This window comes from Poeciliopsis prolifica, unplaced genomic scaffold, assembly GCF_027474105.1.
Source record: "Poeciliopsis prolifica strain line A6 unplaced genomic scaffold, Auburn_PproV2 SCAFFOLD054, whole genome shotgun sequence".
NCBI classification, from domain to species: Eukaryota; Metazoa; Chordata; class Actinopteri; order Cyprinodontiformes; family Poeciliidae; genus Poeciliopsis; species Poeciliopsis prolifica.
In genome coordinates this window covers 577,510-597,913 of record NW_026562429.1, presented here as the reverse complement: position 1 = coordinate 597,913, position 20,404 = coordinate 577,510, and the positions used below count along the sequence as shown (strand labels likewise).

Genomic DNA, 20,404 nt, shown 5'->3' with positions numbered 1-20,404 from the left:
TGAATAAAGTAACTATGCAACTCTGGGTTCCTCAGAGCGGATCCTAATTTGTGCCTAATGCAGTGAATTTCTTGCTCTCCGTCTGCAGATGTATTAAAGATTGTTTTTGCTCCCTGATATTTGTCTGGACCTCAGTCTCTGAATTGTGCACTTCACAGTATGTAGGAAATTATTGATGATAATGTTTGTTTAAGAACATTTGTGCAGAATTATGTTCAATGTTCTTCATAAATTTTTGTAGTTTCACAAAATTTACTTTTACTCATTTTGTTTGCTGACGTTTCCTGAGAAAAGCATCAGTTGCTGAAATGAAGTTGCTTTTGAAGACATGAGAATGAACCGAACAGCTGAGTTCATGAGTCTTTTTGCTGACTCAGCAGGATGAATATGAATTATTTACACCCAACAGCTGTCTGCTCTTTGAAAGTCAAAAATGTGATTGATAATATTTAATTTTGTATGGATCGTATGGCTGTTTTATGCATTTCTCATTCAGTTGTATATTGATGGTGTTTTAACATCAAGCTCATTAATATTCATTAAAAGTGACAATAGAGAAGTTTTTTTGTTTTTTTTTTGTTTTATTTGTTTTTCTTCAGAATAAGGTGCTTTCTTTCTATAATCATTAAACTCCAAACATCTGGATGATACAGAATATTGGTTTCATATGTGAATTAAACACAGCCGGAGAAGTCTGACATGGCGTGGCGTCCCCGGCAGATGGCGCTGTTTCGTCATTTATTGTCTTTTCTTTGTAATAAATAAGAAGCTGAACTTCAGCAGCTCTTCGCTTTCACAACAGAAACATGTTTTTTTTTCATGAGTGTGATAATAAATGTGATTGTTATTCAGAAGAAACTGCCACTCACAACATGGCGGTCGCGATGACGTAACGCGGAGGCATAGAAGACGTAACGTCTGCTGTGTTTACAGATGTTCTGGTGCAGCGGAAACAAACACGGCCAGCAAAATGCCCAAAGGAGGATTCGGGAAAACCATGGATATCATCGGTGAGTCTAAGGACAGGTGTGGACATGTCCCCACCAATATGTCCTTCTTTTCTTATGTGCATGTGCGGACAGCAACTGGCAGCCAGTGGCGCAACAGGTGGCTGCGCACCGCAAGCAGCGCATAGGGGGCGCAAAAACGATGTGGGGAAATTTTTTCTAGTCAGCATTTTCTGCACTTATCAGCTGTTTGTGTGTGAAATGATCAATAACAGAGGAGCAGCAGTGATTGGGCGCCCAGTCCAAACACATCTGATGATTGAATTGTAGAAATGAACTGAAGCTGAAGATGGGCGCAGAAAAAACAGAAAACGGAAAAGGAAATAAAGATGTTGGAGAAAAGCTTTTCAAAGACAGAAGGTGAGAAATATCAGTGGATAGAAATATTCAGGTTTCAACCGATTTAATCTTTATTGACAGTCACACCTTCCACACACATCCCAACAGTAAACTTAGTTTGGTGATAATAATAACCACCAAAACTAAACACGGGAAATATTCACGTCGTTGCAGGATTTAAATAGACCCCAGTAACTGACGCTGTTGCCTAGAGACGGACTGCGCAGCCGCAGTGAGCTGCTGTCAACCCGAGAGTTTTTAAAATGTCCACCGGATGGATGGATGGATGGATGGATGGATAGATGGATGGATGGATGGATGGATGGATGGATGGATGGATGGATGGATGGATGGATGGATGGATGGATGGATGGATGGAGATGGATGGATGGATGGATGGATGATGGATGGATGGATGGATGATGGATGGATGGATGGATGGATGGATGATGGATGGATGGATGGATGGATGGATGGATGGATGGATGGATGGATAGATAGATAGATAGATAGATAGATAGATAGATAGATAGATAGATAGATAGATAGATAGATAGATAGATAGATAGATAGATAGATAGATAGATAGATAGATAGATAGATAGATAGATAGATAGATAGATAGATAGATAGATAGATAGATAGATAGATAGATAGATAGATAGATAGATAGATAGATAGATAGATAGATAGATAGATAGATAGATAGATAGATAGATACCAGACTGAATGGGTCAGGACCTAAAGAACCAGACTTCAGTCTCTTCATCTCTTTGTCATTTCCTGAGACCAAGACATAATATGAATGAATATTTAAAGAACAAATTATAAACATAGATTAATAGTAAGTAAATAAATATTGTGAAGGGAACATTTAAAACGTTTATTAGGATTGTGTAGGAAAAATGTTGATATCTTTTATAAATAGTGTTTTGTGGTCAATATAATTTCATTATTTTATCAATGTGGGTTGCCAGTTTGGATCAGGCTTCCTATCAAGCTGTAAGAATGACAGAAAACATGCTAACAAACATGCTTCAGACCTGCAGCCCAGAGGCGGTTCCAGATGGGGCCAACAGAAGCTCTTTGCCTCACTAGTACAAGTTTACATGGGGCCCCTGGGGGGATGAGCACATCCACCTCAAAAATACGTAGCTGCGCCCCTGCTGGCAGCAGCTGCGAGCTGAAACTTAAATAACGTATATACATTATATTAATTAATTAACGTATATAGTCTGGTGTAGCGTTTCTCAGCGGGCGTTCAGAGAACAGCAGGGGGCGCTGGCGCTGCATGGGCTCTTTGCACGTCAGCTTCCAAAGCGGCTCGATCGTTTCCGGTCTATTGAAAATGGCGTTTTACACTGGGAATTTGCAGGGTTTGTCCAAGGTAACAACTAATAATGAACATCGATCCGAAGCCCCAACCAGTTAGCCGGAGAAAGGTTTTAAGATGTTCTGTCGCCTTGTATACATTCACAGATACGAAGGTGAGTTTTACTGTCTTTAAACGTTGTGGCTAACATTAGCTTTAGCTTATCATAGAAGTTTATATTCTCTGACATTTTCCTTGTAAAAACATGCTACTTAAGTATTAAAACATTTTCCATCCATTCTGTTGGACAATGTTTTTACCTTATTTTCAAGCGTATCGTGTGTTTGCTGTCGTTAGCGTCAGAGGCCAAATAACGGGGAGATTAGGGTTCAGGCTGTTTGTTTACGAAGTATAAGGAAGCACAACAACCCCAGAGCTTATTGCAGAGCAGCTCTGGTGTTCAGGTTGTTGCTTTTAGATAAATATGACCGTGTTGCTTCAGGTCTCTGTTATTTCGTTTTATTAGTTTTGCATGCTTCTTGGGAAGCAGGGCGGTGTTTACAGCGGACCAGATGCTCCGCTGTCTGGCTCTGCTCTCTAGTTCCCATAAACTCCGTCAGGCTGAATACACAAGTGTTTCCGTGGAAACAGCTGATCACCATCGTCTTAAATCAGGATTGTTTGGAAATCCATAAAAACTTAAAAGCCCTTTATATTAGGAATACCAAAAATGCATAGTATTGTTTATTTGACTTTGTCTTTTCTAGCTGTCATAGTAACTGAAAGCGGGAAAAAAGCTGCGTTTGAGCAGCGGTTGTGACGCCAGTGCAGCAGGTGCACAGAGCCCTTTCCTTTGGGGCGTTGCAGTTATATCCATGTTTTAATATTGCAGATCTCAGTCTTTATGTAAATAGATCAAAGTTTAACTGGCATTGTTGTACATCATTTATCTGGTAATTTTGTGCAATATTTAACCACCAACATCAGAAAACGGCTCAGAACAAGATTAGCTTTTTCCACTCTGGCTGCTGATAGGCCTGCAGATTTTACCTTGAAGGTCCATTACATCTAGATGCATCATCATTGCATCTGTTGCTCTGAGTAACGTGCTGTTAGTCAGAGCAATCATCAAATAGGTTGAAATATTTCATAAAGTATATAAAGTTTGTTACATTTCAAACCATGGCTCCCACAGTGACAATTAAATTATTGGCCAATATAAAAGAGAAATTCGTTTTGTTCTCTCTTGGATCTTTATAGAGCTGAGAGAAACCAAACTATTTATAGATTTATATGCAGAGAGAATATTTATTTTTACATATTCAAACATCAGCAGCATCTCAGCTTTAAGCCCATTTTATAGAATCCAGTAAATAACTCTATCACCAACTGGCCCAACCAGACCCAAATACATTCATCTTTATTATTTGCTATTTTAAAGCACAAAGCAGCGTCTGTCCAAAGGGCTGAAGAGAGACATGATGGGAGCTGAAGACAGGAGACATTTGTCTCACTTTGTGTGTTTCTTCCAGATATCATCAATCTGCTGTTCATCGCGACTGTGCTGGTTGGTGTTTTATTACTGATGGTAATGATATTTATGGAGTACTTCAGACGTAAAACGGTCAGTTAAAAACAATACTTTTATTAGTGTTTATTGTTTGTTTGTTTGTTGTTTTACATTATAATCATGACTGATGTGTTTTTGACAGCCTGCTAAGCCTGACTGGTAAGAACCGATCAGATCAAATGTTACGTTTTCTCTCTCGTTGAGTCACGTTTGTTTTTGACTTTCTTTAAATTTCCGTTCAGTCATCACTGCAAGCAAACCCAGCAGGAGGCACCAACTTATTTTCTGTTCCCACTCAGCTCCGACGACGGCGTCCCGGAGGTCACCGTGTCCTGTCCTGGCACCCAGGGGCTGGTGTATCACGGACAAGGCCCCAGGGACCAAATGGTGACGGCTCCAGCATGAGGACCAGCTCCATGTTTCACTGCCACCATCTGAGGAAAACTGTGATCTGATGTTTTATGTTGCTTCTTCATCGCTGAGCTTCTTCTCTGTGTTGATTGTGGCCAAACAAATCCTCTATGTGCTGCTGCAGCCAGTCAAATGTTTGCCTGAACTCGCCTTATCTGAGTGCCTCTGGGCAAGGCAGCTAACACTACATGGCCTTTCTATCATTGGTTTTCTACGTTAAAGTCAAAAACAAAAACAAGGTCCAATAAATCAGTAAAAGCTCAAAATTAACATTCATGTCCAGGATTTGTGAATGGAAAACTTCACAGTAAACCTGCATTTAAACATTCCTACAAATTACAATATTCTGATTTATAAACATGTTTTTAGTTTCAACTGATTTTATATTCTGAGGTTGTTTACCAACTTTATTTAACTTTAGTTCTGCCACTGTGAAGACGCCTGATTCACTGTTGCACCGTTACTGTGAGTTTATTTCACGTCTCAACTGTCAATATATTTAACAGACGTTCAGCTCAGTATCTGCTTTATTGCTAAATTAATCTCAATATTTCATTACATATTCCTGTTTTACTGGATCTTTACTGGATATTCTGTTTTAACATTTCTTATATTTTTTACTTTTAAGGGTTGGACTTTACTTATATCTTTACATGTTTATTTAATAGTTTTGTTCTTATTACAGATTTATTGAAACATTAATTCATCAGATTTTAATGGTTTTTGTTTTGTTTACTGTTTTTTTATTTGCAAGTTGATGTAAAAGAGAAAACAAAAAATGTTTTCTGTGAATATTAAAGGCATAGTTTGATTCACTGCATCATCATAAAAACTCACTAGAATCAATATAACTAACTAACTAACTAACTGTGTTTTCTGTTTCCAACATTTTAATCTGGTTTTATTGATCAACAAAATTATATTACAGGACCAAATGAACTTTATTACACAGGCGTGTTCAGGCAAAAACATGCAATAGTTTTAGTTTCTGTGAAAGTTTTGTGATTGTTATTAATAACCAATCAAACAAATTAAAGAAAAATCAGTTAAGAAAATTAAAAACAAGATAATAAAAAATAGCTTCATGTTTTTATTTGATTTTATTGCTCTTTACAAAATAAAGGATGAAATACAATATTATACATTTAAAGCAAAAACATGCAGTAATTATATTTCTCTGGTGTTATTGTGAATGATTATTATTAATAACCATCTGATTCCTGAATAGATGGTTCATACATCTGAATGAATGATTCTTTGGTTTATTATAAATCTGATATTTTACCATTTTTTTGGCTCCCAAAAAAACTTTTTCTCAATTTTAAAAATCATTATTTTTTAAATAAATGATAAAATGACATTTATATTGATATGTTTGGTGAATACAAAAGTAAATGGTGGCGTTCATTAAAAATAAAACTTATCTTGCTAAGCAATACTTCCAGCTAATTCAAATAAAATGGATGTTTTGGAGACACAAACTGAACTCAAAGTAAATAAAACCAGATATAAAATATTCACTTCAACCTCAGAAAACTCAGAAGAGAAAAACATGAAGTGGATAAATGAGTAAAACCGGAACCAGGTTGGGTCAGATCGGGTCGGGGTCACGCAGGCGCGGGTTGTCCTCGCTGTAGTCGTGGGGGTCACCCTGGAAGGGCAGCCGGGGGGGGTGGTTACAGATCCCCATGAGGAAGATGATGACGGTGCCAAAGGTCATCACCGGGGTGATAAGGAAGAGGCAGAGGCGGTCCACCGTACGGGCGATGCCGCTCCAGTTGTCCTTCTCCTGCAGACACAACATCTGGATCTAGACTCTACTTTAGCCTGAGGCCCAGGGCTACTGGGGCTACAGCCGGGGGTTAGGAGGATAGGGTTGGGGTTGGGGTAGGGGGTTAGGGTTAGGGTAGGGTTGGGGTTAGTAGTAATAAAGTATTGATCTATACTTTCTCAGGTTAGGGTTAAGGTAGGGATAGGGGTAGAGCTAGGGTAGGGGTAGGGTTAGGAGGTTGGGGTAAGGATAGGGTTATGTTAGGGTCAGGGTAGGGAAAGGTAAAGGTGGGGTTATGTTAGGGTCAGGGTAGGGAAAGGGTAAGGATAGGGTTATGTTAGGGTCAGGGTAGGGAAAGGGTAAGGATAGGGTTATGTTAGGGTCAGGGTAGGGAAAGGGTAAGGATAGGGTTATGTTAGGGTTGGGGTTAGTAGTAATATAGTATTGATCTATATTTGCTCAGGTGTTTTTCTCCTCTCACCTCGTTGTAGTCGTTCTTGTCGTGCATGTGTTGGACGATGTAGTTCGCTCCGTCCACCGCCGGCTTGATCTCTCCGTACAGCTGATCCATCGTTCCGTCGCTTTCCACCGGCTTCAACACTGAACACACACAGCCTGTTCAGAACCTCCTGGTTCTGTCTGGTTCTGTTCGGTTCTGTCTGGACGTACCTGAGGCCGGCGTGGGCCGTTTGGACAGTCCGTGTCTCTCTGACTGCCTCTCAAACATCAGCTCGCTGCGGGACTTGATGCTGTAATATTCCTCCGCTGCGGCGATGTATCCCACCGAGCTGGATCGCCGTGGCAACGCGCCGTCCCACGCCGGCTCGTCGCTGGGTGGGACATGTGGAGGATCCGGGGCAACCGCTCCAGGAAAAACTGGGCAAAACGTTGATTCATATTCATTTAATAAATGAAGAGACTTTAAAATCGTGCAGTTGGTTTATATTCACTGAACGGCTTAAAGAGCTTAAAGAACCAGACCCTCTTACCAAATGGTTTTAGTGAAAATAATTTTGTTTCAAAGAAACTTTTCAGCAAGACATAGACTTTTGTTTTAAGTCAATAATTCTTTAATAATAATTTAATCCACTAGCAGATTAATGCATCACAAATCTGGAAGAAACTGAAAATCAGCCGAAACACTGATCTCCTTTAAATGCCCACTGAAAACCCAACCTGGTCGAGTTACTTTAGAACCGTAATAAATGAAACATTTATCAATGTTTATTGATGGTTTTGATGACGATAATAATCAAAATGTAATGTTTGTTTTCTGATGTTTTATTTTATTTTAGTGTTTTTACCAGTTAAATCTCTTTGAGCTGCTGAAAAACTGATAGATAACAAAACATTTTCCCATTTTATATGTTAAATAATCAACCAGGAGAACTAGGAGTTTTGTTTTTTCATCAATATTAATTAAATGAACTTCACTGATTTAGTTTCATTTTATTCTCCAACTACTTTTCTCTAATTATCTTTTCTTTTTTTCTTTCCTGCATAAAGTTTCAGTTTGTGAAAAGAGAAGCATAAAATATGTGAAATTTTTCTGCTCTTTACCTTCTTGGTCCATTCAGACATGACGTGAGTGCTGGGCGTCCTGAAGTGCAGATTGAGAACGACGACACAGTTCAATACAACGATGGTAACAAGAACCATGATGAACATCAAATATCTGAGGAAAAACACAAACATAAAAACTTAGAACAGAAGAACATCAGTAAAGCTATAAATGCTGCAGCATCATTCAACCGTACCAAGTATTTCTGTCTGGTTTCCACTGTGAATATCAGTTGAAATAAGACAAAACTGACTTTCAGTTTCAGCAACATATATGAGTTTGTTTTAAGCTGATTTTTCCTTAATATTGATGTAAAACTAAAGTTTTAGTTCCACTGCTAAATTATTTCACTTACAACAAGGAAAATGTTTTATTATCAATAACAAAACAAGGCAGTTCAAAGTGCTTCACTTCATAAAAACACAAAAATAAAAAGTCATAAAAACATCAGATATTACATATTGATGTAATGTTTGATCAAAACCATCAATACGTATCAAATATGTTGGTTAACGTTTCATTTATTACGGTTCTAAAGTAACTCGACCCGGTTGGGTTTTCAGTGGGGATTTAAAGGAGATCAGTGTTTCGGCTGATTTTCAGTTTCTTCCAGATTTGTGATGCATGAGTGAAATAATCTGCTAGTGGATTAAATTATTATTAAAGAATTATTGACTTAAAACAAACCTCTATATCTTACTAAAAAGTCACTTTTAAGTTAGTTTTAGTAATTTTATTTGTACTAAAATTAAGACTAAAAATGAAATTGTGTATTTAGTGAAACCAGCAATAGAACCAAAAAATCAAATTTCTTGCTGCGAGGTTCAATTTAATCTTTGTTACAACTTTTATTTAAATTATTTTTATGCTACAACAAAAATAACGGTTCATCCTGAAAGCTTAGGAAGTCCTGCACTGAAAGTAAGTTAAAACTATGTTTCAAAAAATGATTTCAGGACAATCAGGAACTCTAAAGTGTTCGTTCCCAGATATTGAAAAACAAAATGACTTTTTTCCTCACTTGACTATGAGGGGGACGGACATGGACGTCTCCGGCAGCCGCTGGGAAATCAGCAGCAAGAAGAGACTGAGCCAGCAGGACGAGATGGACAGAGTCATCTTCTCTCCACCTAAACACAAAACACCAAACTTTACATCTGCAGCTCTGAGCTTAACCAGATGAAACCAAAACAGTTTACAGGTTTGACAAGTTCTAACACTTTATTACAGCTGTTTTCATGGACTGTCATTCAGTAAATAATGACATTTTAATGCAAGTTGTGTTGAAAGTTGCCTTAAAATCCACTAAAAGTGTCAACCTTAATGATATTTGAATGCAAAGTTGCATTAAAAGTGAATTTGAAACTAATTCAAAGTGTTAGCTTTGCTTTATTTGGTAAATAATCTTATTTTAATGCAATGTTAAGTGAAAACTTCCATTTAAAAAGAATCAATGTTGCTTAATTCAGCAAATAAAGACATTTAATTTAAAACTTGCTTTAAAAGTCCATTAATGTGTCAACTTTGTGTTAAAAGTATCATTATTTACCGAATAATGCAAAGTTGATGCTTTTAATGCAGGTTTCAAAGCAACTTTGCATTAAAATGTTATTTTTTGCTGAATGAGTCTCCATGAAGACTCCTTCCTGTTCCTGACAGGAAGTCACGTCTGGACCTTCAGAATAAAGTTTAATCCAGCGACTAACAACAGATCTTCTGCAGAAGAGTCTTTCCTGTAATTGACCTCTGAGTGACCTCTGAGTGACCTCTGAGTGACCTTCAGGGTTTGTAAGAGCGGTTCTGTACTGACTGTCGGCAGGCAGGTAGTAGACCAGCGAGGCCAGGAAGGAGATGAGCACACAGGGGATGATGATGTTGACGATGTAGAGAGCGGCTTGCGTTTGATGACCAGGTAGAAGGTGAGTCCTGGTGCTTGTTGCTCTCCATGGGGATGTGCTTGTAGGCGTTTTTCTTGGCCGGCCGGTGGATGATCTCCCACTCGCCGTTCTCTGCAGGCACAAACTTCACATCATCAGCTCCTAATTTATTCTTCATCTCATCTCCATTTTGATTCCCATCAGAGTTCCTGCTGCAGTTTTTTAATTAATCTAAAGATTTAAATTACATTTTGAGAGTTTAAAAGCAAAAATATGACTTTGGTATTTTGGATATTGTGTCAGATAAGATTTATGTTTTTCAGATGTTTAACAGAGAAATTTGAGTTCTAGAATGTGAATTTCTCCAGACAAACATCCTCAGTGCACCAAGGAGCGTCATCACAGATCCTTCCTGTCACTCGATATCTTCATGTTTTCATAAGCAAGTTTTACCAGAAAGAAAAGCGAAGTTTATCCACTTTGTAGCAACCGAATCAGCTCTTACACTTTCTCAAACTTGGTTAAATATAACAAATTCTTTGAAACAAAGTCACCCAAACCTGAAAATAAATGTATTCAATAAAACCCAGGACAAACTGAAAAGTAGAAACATGCATTTTAACACAGCATGCAGAATTAAAGCAGAAGTACGTAATAAATAATCCTAATCGGTTTCTAATAAGTGTCAAAATTTTCTTTTGAATTTTTTTTCTAGAAGATTTCTGAGATTATTCACAAAAAGTTTTTGTTGGAAATGTCCTTTCCTTCTTTCTGCGAAGGCCCTGATGCTCTCAGGTTTTGGACCTACAATAAATATCGGGCTCCTTAATTTGCCTGCTTTTAGGTTACAATGGAGTCTAAATTCTGGGCGTCGTGGCAGAAAGTTTGGGCGCCCCGGTGTAAAGGAAGAGACGGTTGCCTGTGAAGCTGGCCGGGTCGATGACGATCCACTCCACGGTGTGCTGGTGAGTTTCGTTCCCATCCTCCTTCAGCAGCATCTTGATCTCTTTGGCGTTGTAGGTCAGGGAGCTGCAGAAACACACACAGGGTTTACCTCTCCTGGCCGCAGGGGGCGCCGTCCCGTCGCCACCTACGTGAATTTGAGCGTGCAGTTCTGCCAGTCGAAGGGAAGAGTTGACGTTGATGGAGCAGGAGGAGCGGAAGATGGCGGGAGGCAGCCAGTAGCAGACCGGACGAATCCACCAGCACGTTGCTGTAGTAGGCCACCTGGAACTGGGCGTCGTTACTAAACATGGGGAACGATTACGTCACGATGACATCACTGCAATCACATCCTCATCCCACTACACGCACTATTGAGAACTATGTGCTATTTATTTATTTTTAATAATACATTCAATGAGTTTTTGCATTTATGAAACATAAATGAAACATAAAATTTTACTTGTCTCATTTCAAGTGAACTAGAAACGAGACAGAAGTTCATCTATACTTTGTTGCTAACAAAATGGCCGCCCTGCGTCTGCTGACGTCACACTGTGGAAACCCAAGGAGTGCTTTGGTGGAAAAAATAGCAATTTTCCAGAAATGTAATGTTTAGACAACAAAACTTTGTTGAATCGATTTATTTGACCTGATTTGTATAAAATCTATTTTTACTTGTTTTCCAGGACGATCTCTGGCAGCCACACCATGCTGGGCGGCAGCCGCAGCATCTCGATGCCGTCGAACTCGCTGGCGTTCCACGACAGCCGGTAGTCGGTCCATGCCTGCGTCAGAGAAACGCAGATCAGATCGGAGGTTTGATTTGATCTAAAAGTTAAAAACCACTCTGACATACATGATCGATCCACACGTTTGTCAGCAGCGTCTCGTCTACTTCTTTCTAGAGAAGAAAAGACAAAAATTACGTCATTTAAGAAACACGGTAGTGGCAGCATCACGCTGCAGCTGTAAAAGGGAGAGAACAGATGCATGCCACACTTTTCAGACAGAGCTGCAACTAGCGGCTATTTTAGTAATTGATCAGTCTGATGATTAACTGGATAAAAAAAAATCTGAATGTTTTACAGATTTTTTGTTTAACCTCTTAAACTTTTCTATCCAGTATTAAAAATGCATTCAAATATTCAAATGAACAAATAATTTAATTTCTTTCTGCAGTAACAGAATGCCTTCAGTGCCGTTATGTATCAAACTTGAGGCATGGGGCCAAATCTGGCCCTCAGCAGGTCTTTATGTGGCCGTCTAGACTCCAGACTCCAGTTTTTATTTATTTGTTTGCAAAGATTCCTGCAAAATCCACTGATTCCCCCTAATTCATAACTTGGAATTTATTGCAAATTTTCTCAAAAACTTTGGGTTTAAGTGACTCACTTCTTCCTGCAGGTGGCAATGTTTCTCACTTTTACCACCTGCTGCCGTTATTTGATCGATTGATCGAGTAACAAGAAGTTATATTCATACATCAGCACAAATAATGTAAAATTCCTTGAAATATTTTTAAATCTGTGATTTTGATTTCAAAGAAAAAAGACAAAAGCAATCTCTAAATCCTGACGTGTTTTTAAGAATGCAAAGACACCTATTTATTGATAAGTGATCAGTTTGGAAATGGCTCTATTACATCCTCATGATCTTGTTAAAATGAAAAAGAGTTTGAATCTGAACCAGATGAAGCTAAATCTGCTACTTGAGGGATTTTGGTAAAACCTTTCTACAGAAAAAGGCATATATATATATATATATATATATATATATATATATATATATATATATATATATATATATGTCTATATATATCTATATATATATATATATATATATAGACATATATATATATAGACATATATATATATAGACATATATATATAGACATATATATATATATATATATATAAATATATATATATATATATATATATATATATATATATATATATGTCTATATATATATATATATATATATATATATATATATATATATATATAGACATATATATATAGACATATATATATATATATATTATATATATATATATATATATATATATATATATATATATATATACAGTGTACAGCTCTGAGGGTGTTATGTTCTCAGCCATTTGTAAAGTTTGCATACTCCAGTTAACGATTGACCAAATCTGAATTAGTTCATTATTTCAATAACTGGTTCGTCAGGATTATCGTCCTGCTCTGATTTCACATGAACATGTTTTTCCCCGACAGGATCCAGGAAGTGTCAGGTTCTGTACCAGAGAGATGAGGTTGGACAGCGTCAGCGCCAGGAAAACGTCCACCACCTCCTGCTGCTTCTTCACGGGTCGCAGCTCCTTGTTGTATCCTTTCTCTGTGAACAGGTGGTTGATCAGACGCTCCTCCTCGTTCCGGCACAAACACTCTGACACAAAACACATTCAACCAAAACGTTAGCTTCATGAAGCTAACTGTGCAGAAACACTCCCGATGCCGCTTAGGGAAACGCTGAAGACTTTATTTCTTTATAAAAGTTATTTCTGCAGCACCTTAAGGTCTCTTGACCTTAAGAGAGAGAACGACCTTAATGACCTCCTAACAGAGTCTAGAAAGGAGAAACAATGCAAAGAGCTCTGCACTGTGATGCTGCGTGGCGAATAATTATCAAAATATCATCATAACAGAGGAGGGCGGAGAAGTATGGTGTGTACTCTAGTAAAGATACTTCAGCATGTTTTTATTCCAGTAAAAGTAAAAAGTATTTGGTAAAAAGTCTAGTTTACTGATCAAATTGTTAATGATTTAATATTTAACCTTTAGATGAACATTATAAAACTTTAATGAAACCTGCAGCGTTTCAACAAACCGCTGGAGCGTCACTCCGTCACAGATCAGGTTTCTGAGGCCGGATGCTGAGACAGCAGGGACTAATACCATCAGAACCGACCAGAACCATCAGAACCGACCGGAACCGGCAGAACTGACCGGAAACCAACAAACCAGCAGAACCGACCAGAACCATCAGAACCGACCAGAACCATCGGAACCGACCGGAACCGGCAGAACCGACCGAACAAACAAAACCATCAGAACCGACCGGAACCGGCAGAACCGACCGGAACAAACAAAACCATCAGAACCGATCGGAACCATTAGAACCGATCGGAACCATAAGAACCGACCGGAACCAGAAGGACCAACCGAAACCAACAAAACCAGCAGAACCGACCGGAACCAGCAGAATCAACAGAAATCCAAATTTTGATCCTTAAAATACTAAAGTTTCCACTTTACTTCCTATATTGATCCAACTGATGATGTCAGTTTCACATTTTAAATGATTAATAATTGATCAGTTACTTCAGTACTTTTTCCTCCTGAGTTTTTCCTTGGATGAAAACGTTTTGCTCTTAGTTCAGTAAAGTATTTTAAAGTAGTTCTGCTCTTGGTTGAGTCGTTTTTTGGCTCCTCAGTTACAAATAACTTTCTGTTATTTTAGTTTCTTCAGTTTTTCTGCTGGTTCAGTTTCAGATTTATTGGATCGTGTGAAAACATCTGAAAACTAACAGATTTCTTTCAATAAAAAGAAGCTAAATAATCACATTCTGATTAGTTTGTGGCCGATTTTTTCTGCTAATCTCCTAGAAAGTTTTTACATATAAAGAAGATCTTAAGGTGAAATTTATGACGGCTTTGTTTGGTTTGGGGTTTTTAAACAGAAAACATGTATTTTTGTGCAGCTTTTTTATTAAAGCTGAAATAAGACAAAACTAAATTACAAGTAACTTTTCAGTAACACATTCTTAATATCGATTTTAAAAGCGTTCTAGTTCCACTGGCAGATAATTTCTCTCATCACTTGGTAAGATTTAGTGTTTTTTCAGTGAAATATTTTCATTTCTCTCCGACCGACACCAGAACTAAAGCAGTAATAACTCAGAGCGATAGAAAGCAGATCAGCTGCAGGTTTAGGTGAACTGACCTGAGGAGATGAGCGTCAGCAGCAACAGGCCGACCAGCGCCGCTCGCTGCAGCTCCATGGCGGACGGCCTGACTGGACCAGAACCCGCTCTACCCGCCGACCTTCACGCAGGAAACTCCTGAGTGACAAGCAGCAGCTGCACAAACACAGAGGGCAGAAAATAGAAAAGCGACAACAGGCTGCCGGGCCGGACCTCTTCTCCTTACAGGAAGCAGAACGAGGCCAGCCGGAAACCTGCAGAACATTCCCAGGATTAATTTATTCTGCAGAACCGGGATGTTAGAACATGACTGCACTGTGTTTGAAACACAGAACTGGAATATTCAGGTCAGCTGCTGGAAGAACAACAGCTGCAGGATCACTGCCGGCTAGTCTGAAGGAACTGAATGAAACATTCACCAACATGTTTCATGATGACACTCGATAAAATGTCACGTTTAAAGGTTTTCTCAATTGTTGACTCTGTGAAGTTTCTTCTGTTTTTGTGTTTTTAAGATATAAAGAAGTTTGAAAACTGCCTTGTTGAAACGTGAAAAACACAAATAAACCTGATAGAGTGAAGGAGTGAAGGAATGTAGGAATGAAGAAGTGAAGGAATGAAGGAGTGAAGGAATGACAGAGTGAAGGAGTGGAGGAATGAAGGAGTGAAGGAATGAAGGAGTGGAGGAATGAAGGAGTAAAGGAGTGGAGGAATGAAGGAGTAAAGGAATGAAGGAGTGGAGGAATGAAGGAGTGAAGGAATGACAGAGTGAAGGAATGAAGGAGTGGAGGAATGAAGGAGTAAAGGAGTGGAGGAATGAAGGAGTAAAGGAGTGGAGGAATGAAGGAGTAAAGGAGTGGAGGAATGAAGGAGTAAAGGAGTGGAGGAAGGAATGACAGAGTGAAGGAATGAAGGAGTGGAGGAATGAAGGAGTGAAGGAATGACAGAGTGAAGGAATGAAGGAGTGGAGGAATGAAGGAGTAAAGGAGTGGAGGAATGAAGGAGTAAAGGAGTGGAGGAATGAAGGAGTAAAGGAGTGGAGGAATGGAGGAAGAGCTGCATCTGGAAGGCGACTCCAAAACCACAGATGGACCGTTGGCGCCCCCAGCGGTCCACCCGGTACTGCACGCAAACAACGTTTATTAATTGTGACGTCAGCTCAAAGTGCGACGTCACAATTCTTCGGTAGGGAAGGATTGTGAAGCTAAGTTATACCTACTAACAGAATTGATGTCGTTCATGAACGATTCGATTCTTTTGAACGATTCTGTGCCATGAACTGTAGGACTCAACAGTTTCAGTTCTTGGTCTTTGTATTTTACTGCTCTGCTCACAGCGCCACCTGCTGTTATTTTTATTTGATCAACAATGATTAAATACAATAGATCAATAAATAAGAACTTCTTATATCTCTAGATTACAAATAAACTGAATGTCAGTCATGCAACACTTGAAAGTAAATGTAACAAGTGGCACCACCAGGTGTCGCTGTCTCCACAGCCTGAGCCTCCGTGAAAGGGAAAGTGGAAGGGTGTTCATTTCCTGTGTGTGTTGGACCAGGTGTGTGTTGGAACAGGTGTGTGTTGCACCAGGTGTGTGTTGCACCAGGTGTGTGTTGCACCAGGTGTGTGTTGGAACAGGTGTGTGTTGCACCAGGTGTGTGTTGCACCAGGTGTGTGTTGCACCAGGTGTGTGTTGGAACAGGTGTGTGTTGCACCAGGTGTGTGTTGGACCAGGTGTGTGTTGCACCAGGTGTGTGTTGGACCAGGTGTGTGTTGCACCAGGTGTGTGTTGCACCAGGTGTGTGTTGGACCAGGTGTGTGTTGGACCAGGTGTGTGTTGCACCAGGTGTGTGTTGCACCAGGTGTGTGTTGCACCAGGTGTGTGTTGGAACAGGTGTGTGTTGCACCAGGTGTGTGTTGGACCAGGTGTGTGTTGCACCAGGTGTGTGTTGGACCAGGTTGTGTTGCACCAGGTGTGTGTTGCACCAGGTGTGTGTTGGACCAGGTGTGTGTTGGACCAGGTGTGTGTTGCACCAGGTGTGTGTTGGAACAGGTGTGTGTTGCACCAGGTGTGTGTTGGACCAGGTGTGTTGCACCAGGTGTGTTGCACCAGGTGTGTGTGCACCAGGTGTGTGTTGCACCAGGTCTGGTTGGTTGTAGGAAAACTGTTTTAAAGTGATTCTGTAGAGTAAATTGTGCTGATGTGATGTTTTTATTCAGGGCTGCGTTGTTAGTGGTGGTCTGGTGGTGAAGTTACCTGGTTGTTCAGGTGGGCTTTAGACATTTGTCTTTTAATCAGCATGAATTGCACGTTTTTTTTAAATATTTTTGTTTGTCAGCTGCACCAAGTTTGATCTCAGTGTTGGTTGATGCATTGCAGGTGTTCAGTGTTTTGATGTGTTTTAGATCAACCTGATTAAAATGATTTAATAAGCATTTTTGTTTTGTTGTTTCAGTTTTTGCACTGCGTCCTGCTGACCTTTTAGCGTTTGGTTTTGTTTTGCTCGTCGGCCCAGTCAGGATTGTTTTGTCTTGTGAGGTCAACAACCTTTCATCCGTCTTGCTTGGTTTTGGGTCACTTCCTGTTGCTGTTAATCCTAAATAGTTTTGGTGTGATCTCCATTAAGTTCGCAGGAAATACTTTATGGAAGTATAACGTAAAGAACAACTTCTTTTGATTTCCATGTGTTCAACATTATTGGAAATCTTAGAAACCACATTTCACACAATAAATGACAATAAGTGAGTTAAGTTATTTTTATTTCAGATTCTATCTATTGTCAGGGATCTGAAATTCATTTCAAGTTGTAAGTATTTGTTAAATGGTCTTTGAGAAACACGCCTTCAGATTTATCGCCTTCAGTTGTTTTGAAAAAAGTTGCTGAAGTCTGAAAAAATAACTCAATAAATCCGATGATGTTCTTCACAGAGTTCAGTTTTCCAGCCTGGTTCAGCTTTCAGAGGTTAGTTTCACTTTCATATCTGAACTCTCAGCGCCGCAAGTCAAATTTATTGTTTGTGTAACCATGAACCATTGTTGCACAAACAACAATGGTTCATCTTGATTGTCCAATCTGTCTGGTTCCCGTCTGACTGACTCAGAACGTTCAGAGGATTTCTGAACGTTCTGAATAGAAATATTCCTCATAACATGGATATGAGTGATAAAGATGAACAGACATTTGTTTGCTTTGCTTATGGTTGACCAAGCAAACATGCACAATATATTCCTTTCTTCTGTGTAATCTACCGCCATTTTTAGTAGATTATTCTTATTATCATTAAAATATTTTGCCAGTTTTTTTAAACTGAAAGAAAAAAACTTTCAGTTTAAACGTTTTAAACTGAAAACTTTTAAGAATTTATACTTACATTGGCAAGGAGTTGGTAATTATTCAGATGTTTGTTATTTATAAGGGTCATCATTACTATTATTATTATTGTTATTATTAATCTGCAGATTTTAATGACTGAGAATAAGCAGAAATGTTTTATTAAATTGATGAGGCCGTTGGATTAAACTGAACTGCAGAGCTAAGCTAATTATTTTCTTCCTCGTTATGTAGATGCATGTTTTCTCACGAGAGGACGACATTTTCTCATGATTCAAAGAAATAAATTGTGAAACAGAAGCGTTATTCTGCCAACTCACAAGCATTACTTCATAACAAAATGTTATGAAGTAACATCTCGTCTCCTGGATCAATGTTTGTACCGAGTATTTTCCTTACATTTGGTTTCATTCGTTTGTGTTTCTGATCTTTTTGCTGAAATTGTCTAATAAACCTCTGAGTTCTGCTGATGATGCGTCTGGACTCCAAACTGAGAAACCGACCCATATTCATCACTGAGCGACTCTCCAGTTCCCCTTTCTCTTTGTTGTATGAAATGTAGAAGTGTTTCCAAAAGTGAAAACAAAAAAGAGCAGAATGTACGGTTCTGTCCAGATGGCACTTTGTTGCTCGACTTGCCACAATAAATCAATTAATCTCATAATGAATTCAAATTAGATCAACAATTTCCATTTGCATGATTTATCGTTTTCTCTTTCTACCAAAATCTGGATGATGAATGTCTTTGTGCTGTTTTGATTTCAACTAGTTCCTTTTTCTGAATGTTTTGTTCAGATAGATTTCCTGATTCCTTTCATTTCTGTTTTAAGATATTTAAAATGTCTTCCAGTTCCAGTGATAAATGTTGATTAGAATTTTATGTTTATTGATCTTTCAGAATGTCTTCTTGCATTATTATGTAATTATTACCATTATATTCCTTGAAAATAGTCTCAAAACAACAATATTGTCGTTTATCTCAGTAACTGCTGAAGATCTTGAAGTTTTTAATCTGCAAACTGTAATAAAATGTTTGCTGATCCAATTCTGCAAGGTGAAATGTCACATGTGCACAAAATTTATAAATGTCAATCTAGTGTCATGTCTATTGTGACAAAAGTATAACAAATACATAATTTGTCTTTTCTTTAGACAAACTTTCATTGATTTATTAAAATCAACCTGATAATTCCTGTTTTGTTGTATTAAATCAGAACAAATTCAAATCACAACAACAAATCCACCTCTGACTGGAAGAAAAACAAGATGAAGCCTTTGGAGTGGTCTAGTCAAAGTCTCGACTAGTCAAAATGACAACATTATGAGAAATGAATGTAAATGTGATGCAAACAGGAAAACCTCTTTGCTCTGTGGAAAAACATTTCTGCAGAGCAAAGTGGGCCAGAATCCCACCACAGAAACTCAGAGCAAGTCTTCAAACACGCAGCTGCAGTCGTTGCTGATCAACCAGCCTCGGCCCGGCGACACCACTGTCAGAACCGGCCTTAGAACCGCCGTCAGAATCGCCGTCAGAACCGGCCTTAGAACCGCCGTCAGAACCGCCGTCAGAACCGCCATCAGAACCGGCCTTAGAACCGCCGTCAGAACCGGCCTTAGAACCGGCCTTAGAACCGCCGTCAGAACCGCCATCAGAACCGCCATCAGAACCGGCCTTAGAACCGCCGTCAGAACCGCCATCAGAACCGGCGTTAGAACCAGGACCATGTTTTTACTAGACAATCCCATTTCCAGAGTCGTGTGTTTGAACTGATTTCTTTAATAATAAAAAGCTTTATTTAATTTAAAGGTGCATTTTACCTTCATTGTATCATTTTTCTTATCGTCCATTTAATCAGTTTGATGACCTTAAACTTTTACATGTGCATGAAGGTCATCTCAAGGTCACCTAAAGAGAAAAGCTCAAGCATTTAGATGAAGGGTGTTGTTGACTTAGAGGAATAAAATTCACTTGGCTCGTTAATTTTCCTCTCGTCTCCTGGATCCAGGGACTCCGCATGCACAGTGGAAATCACAACCACTCAACATCAAACTTCAGACATATGTAGAGTTTTATCCAGAGAATTCAATGCATACAGAATGTTACATCAGCATCACACCCAGATCATCAAGAAGCCCAACACATAACAAAACATAGAATTACCTGTGTAACAGAGAGCAAAGTGTATATTTGTCTGTATGAATTTTTCCCAAAGTAATGAAGGTTGCGTCTGTTTCTGGTGGGATTTTTGAGGGATGCCACTGTTTAGAGCCACCTAGTGGTGAGATGCCGAACTGCATGCGACGGGTCCTTCAGGCGCGCT

General features: G+C 38.9%; 1 pseudogene; it reads right to left on the bottom strand.

Moving 5' to 3' along the window:
- Positions 1–5,709: 5,709 nt before the first annotated feature.
- On the bottom strand, positions 5,710–14,911 carry LOC129378986 (acetylcholine receptor subunit delta-like; annotated as a pseudogene).
- Positions 14,912–20,404: the final 5,493 nt, after the last annotated feature.